General features: G+C 51.2%; 1 long non-coding RNA gene across 1 annotated transcript; it reads left to right on the forward strand.

Moving 5' to 3' along the window:
- The first annotated feature begins 3,684 nt into the window (after positions 1 to 3,684).
- Positions 3,685 to 4,550, forward strand: LOC115534511 (uncharacterized). The gene is made up of 3 exons (XR_003974330.1): positions 3,685 to 3,966; positions 4,058 to 4,128; positions 4,381 to 4,550. It is a non-coding gene; the product is annotated as an uncharacterized LOC115534511 (long non-coding RNA).
- The last annotated feature ends 559 nt before the right edge of the window (positions 4,551 to 5,109 follow it).

A 5,109-nucleotide genomic window follows, 5' to 3' on the forward strand; every position in this document is an offset into this window, starting at 1 on the left:
GACTTTTTTCGCTTGAAGCTGCTGGAGCTCCGCCAAAAGCGACAGCTGTTGATCCTTGGATGTGGGTGACTGCAGGGTGTGACCCTTGCTGATCAGCCTGTCCATCCATTTGGCAAGGGTGCATGCGCTCAGCCATTCTGATTAATGCTCTGAAAGCGGCTGTGCAACCTCTTGTTTTGATGCGGCTGTCATGGAAACGAGCCACTCTTGAGCCCCTGCCCCCCTGCGAGGGGAGGACTCCTCCTCGCAGCCCATGGAGCTCTGCCCAAAAGGGCTGGGTGTGTGTGTCATTAGCAGAGGCATGCCCTGCCTGCTCAGCTTGTGACAAGAGTGTAGCTTCCTCTCTCCCGAGCATTGGGACGTGTCATTCGTAGACAGAGAGCTCGTTTTAGCGGCCGTCTCGCCACATGTAATGCCAGGCATGATGTGGTGAGGGGAAATTAATGTAGGGCTGGTTCGATCAATAATACGAGGTTTATTGATGGCCTGCCTATATGTGGTGGGAGATGCGTGTGAAACAGTAATGGCGTTAACTGTGTGGGGAGAAAACAGCCGTCTTTAAAGAGGTGTTTCTCGCTGTCACACGTTTCTCCCTCGCCCCGTAATAGCCGGCGCTCGTGGGGCGGGACATCGCCCCATGAGCCCGCTGTCCGAGGCCTTTGCTGGCCACTCGCCGCAGCCTGCGATGGAGGTGGGCGGGGCTGGTAAGCTGGGCGAGGCTGCCTTTGTAAAGGTAATGAAGGGCTGGCTCGATCAATAATACAAGGTTTATTGACGGCCTGCCTATATGTGTTGGGAGATGCGTGTGAAACAGTTATGTCCGGGCCGGTAGGCTCCGGCGTTAACTGTGTGATGGCCCTCTGACTGTTATAGGTAACCTGGGCAAGATCCTCTGCTCCTCCCCAGGTCTCTCCTCTCAGGTGGTTCCGGGTGGGTGGAGCTGCCCAATCAACCCCAATCAGAGTGTGGCAGATAAAAGGCTCACCAGTCTGCCCATGGCTCTCTCCCTCTCCAGACACATTATTTTTGGCTAAACTTTGTGTCTGTTAATAAATTATGGTTACTTTTCAGTTTAAACCTTGGTGTGTCTCCATATTTGTTAAGGCCAAGAGCCGGGCCGTGACAACTGTGTGGGGAGAAAACAGCCGTCTTTAGTAAAGAGGTGTTTCTCGCTGTCCCACGCTTCTCCCTCGAACCGCAATTGCCTTCGCCGGCACTTGTGGGGCGTGACATAGCCCCATGAGTCCACCGCCCGGGGCCTTCGCTGGCCGCTCGCCGCAGCCTGCGATGGAGGCGGGTGGGGCTGGTAAGCCTGGGGGCCAGGAGGAGGAGCTGCCGGCGGCGCCGCGACAGTGGCTGTCGGGGGCCTATGGCGGCGACGGGAGCTTAGAGCGGACCGTGCTGCCCGGGTGGAGGCGGAGGGCGGGAGACGTGTCTCCGGAATTTCCATGCCTCCTCGGAAGAGGCCTGCATGTCATTCACCATAGATGACAAACGGGGCCCGAACAGCACGTCTGGGCTGATGGGGCACTCCAGTAACTGTCGCCTCATCGGCTCAGGGAGGCCCGGGGTCTGCTGCAGCCACAGGCTCCTCTGTATGAGGTGCTGCCATGCTGCCATCCGGGCCGCTGCCAACGCGCCACGTCGATTGCCTGTCGACTGCCTGTTCGGCCAGACGATGAGGGTCAGCTGCCATGGTGGAGATGTTATGTGCCAGCAGGGCGATGTTTTTCATAACAGCCTCTTGCTGCATCATACACTGATGCGCCCTGTCCGTAAGCTTGGCTGTCAGCTGGTCTTTGGGAGTGGGGCAGCGATCGCTGAGCCCCGGCTTCACTCCAAAGACAGCACACAGAGCGGGATCCAGAGGTGGTACTGCCCTGTAACCCCGGTCTGTCAGAGCCTCCGTCTTCGTGACCTGGATAAATGTTTTTACCAGGGCCCCGAGCCTCTCGGGCTCCGCCGCAGCCCCACTGAAGTACGGGCTGATGGCGGGAAACATCGGCCAGATCGGGTCGAGACGGGCGGGGCGTGTCGCGGCCTCAAGCCCCCAGATGCCACAGAGCTGGTCTGGGTGTTGGGGGGCCTGAGGCATGGGCACCGCAAGGTTTGTGGCTGCCCTGGCTATAATGCCCGGTAGCTCTGCCACCAAAGCTCCAACCACTGGAAGTTAAGTGGCGACAGAGACGGGCAATGCTGCTGCCCCGGGCCTCTCCATTCGGAGAGGGGGAGCCGGGGAGTCTCCCCCTCCTCGTCGCGGTCGGAGTCGTCCGACTCCGAGCTCACAAGGAGAGAGAGGGCATCGTCGAGCGGGACAGTAAAGTCGTCGGCCCATTCAGCAATGGCGGCGGCAGTGTCGGCTCTGCGCTGTCTGTCCACCAGCAGCGCAGCATAATGCCGACACAGGCAGAGCGGCGAGAGCGCCAAGACGGCATGTTCATGCCCAAGGCAGCCCCCGCACACCCCATGGCCGTCATACGGCAAGATGTAACCCGTGTTACATGTCTTGCAGATGCCGTTCGTTGATGAGTCCATAATATCTATTTATTTACTTCAGTATGCTACAGGATCGTCCTGAAGAAAATGGGAGCAGAACGTCCGCCGGAGCCCGCCTATATATGCGAACTGCGGACGAGATTGAGGCCTGCGGAAGTGATTAAGGCCCACGCTGTTGGTGGGAGGGGATTACAATTTTTTCAGGGCTATGGCTCACGCCTAGGGATAACCCAATAGCGATAGCCTTAAAAGGCGACGCCTATATGACAATGAACTCATTCCTAAAAAAGGCGGTTCAGTTGTATGGAAGTGGTTCGGGTACAAGCGGTCAGACATAGAACAAACAACTGTTCTGTGGAAGGTTTGTAGAAAGTCGATCGCTGCAAAACATGGGAACACAACCAACTTATTCCAGCACCTGCAAAAGAGACATGCGGTGGAATGGCAGGAGTTTAGCACTAAGAGCTGCAGATGCTAGCTCAAGCCACAAAGCGCCTGCAAAAAAGCAGGTAACCTTGTCAACAGCATATTCAACAGTCATTCCTTGCGACAATAAAGGGCCCTGGTGGCAGGCGATCACAGATGCGGTGACATATTACATCGCAAAAGATATGGTCCCCATCTATACCGTAGTAAAAACGGGTTCATTAAGATGCTGCAAACGATGGACCCGAAATATCAACTGCCCAGCCGCCAGCATTTCGCACCAGTTGCATTGCCCAATTTATCTAACAAAACAAGAGCTAGAGTCGCAGAGCAGCTGCAAAACATAGTTTATTAATCCACCACTACCGACCTATGGTCCAGCCGAACCACCCACCCATAAGAGTCTGACCGTGCATTTAATTGACGAGAATGGACATTCTCACTCCGAGCGCGTCGATTTTTGACGAACGGTCAGTGACTTTGTAAGTAAGTAAAATGTATTTATAAAAGCACATTTAAAACAGTTTGCACTGACCAAAGTGCTGTACATAGTGCATTCAGCAGGCAAAGATGATGGCAAAATAACAATAGAATAAAATACAACTAAAATACATGAAACCGGACATCCACACACAACAAAGGCAATAGTGCAGAGGTCAGATAGTTAATGGGGAGGGAAGGCAAGGTTGTACAGATGGGTTTTGAGCCTTGATTTAAAGGCATAGATGGAGGGGGCATCACGTATGTCGGGTGGCAGTTGGTTCCACAAGCGCGGAGCAGCTACAGCGAAGGCCCGGTCACCTTTTTGTTTTAGTCTGGAGCGGGGGATGTGTAGAAGACCCTTATTAGAGGATCTAAGGGACCTGGTGCCTGAATGGGGGTGTAAGAGGTCTGATATGTATGATGGGGCCTGACCATGTATGGCTTTGAACACCATAAGAACAGTCTTGAAAATGAGCATATATTTTTAAAAAGAAGCAATACTGTGGCAGCAGCAAAAGAGCGGGAGCTTGCGTGGCAGAAAATTGCTGACCGAGTCAATGCGTGAGTATTAATTGGAGAAAAAAAAAATGTTTTGTCTTGAATGTTCCACTTATTCAACAATTATATTCCATATGTGTGTCTGTGAGCACAGGTGCAACCCAACAGGCACCAAACGGACTTGGCAGCAACTAAAGATCAAATAAAAAAATGTAGTTCAAACAGGTAAGGTACAATAAGGTACAAGCAATTGTGATGTTGTTTAGCCTGCCCTCATTAAACAGCATTTAGTGGCTACATTCAACATGTAATGGATATATTTAAGTAATTAGGGAAATCTGCTAAAAAAAGAGAAATCCCAACAATGCCAGTATTTAATATTGTCTATATGAAAGCAACACCTGAATGCCTTTTTTATACATTCAAGTCTCCAAAGTTGTGCTTTCTGTATATATTTAAATTTGACCTCCTTTATAGCCAACAGAAAAAAGGCTGAGGCCCGCAAAACAGGTGGCAGTCCACCACCACCACCTCTCACAGAGGCTGAAAAGATGGCCCTCAGTCAGAACAGTGGGCGACCCATTGCTGAGGGCATCTCTGGGGGGAGCTCATCGGACCCACCCACGCCCCAGGACACAGGGGCCTACATAAGAGGTAAGTTATTCAAATTAATGGCATGTACGTTAATCCTTTTTCTAGTGTTCGCTCAGTAATGGCCACCCATTCATCTTAGACACAACTTGGCACACTGATTTTTCTTGTAGCAGTAGGCTACAGTTCTTTGCAATTGGCTGCTTTTGCTTTCAGATATCAATCTATTTTAAGGTGACTCCGAGTTTGAAAAATTGTGATGGGACCTGCACACTATTGTAATTTTTTAAATTAGGTGGGACACATTTCTGGGAAATCATCAACTTCTACCAGTTACTGATGGTGTAATCTGTCTCTTGGAGCCTTCTGCCATAACAGATCTCCATGCTGTTGGAAGTACTTAATATTCCACCGATTTTTCATGATGGGTAGAATATAACAAACATTCTGTTTCATTACAGGAGGATGATGAAGACAACTTATCAGCTGCCACAGAGAGGGAAGATGCAGAGAGGCCTGTTGAAGTATACACCTTTTTTTTTTAAATGCCTAACCCTTCAGTTAACTTCTTTCTCTCTAACAGAGCAATGCTGGAAATTACAATGAGGAAGAAGG

Source organism: Gadus morhua, chromosome 21 (assembly GCF_902167405.1).
Source record: "Gadus morhua chromosome 21, gadMor3.0, whole genome shotgun sequence".
In the NCBI taxonomy this organism is placed as follows: domain Eukaryota; kingdom Metazoa; phylum Chordata; class Actinopteri; order Gadiformes; family Gadidae; genus Gadus; species Gadus morhua.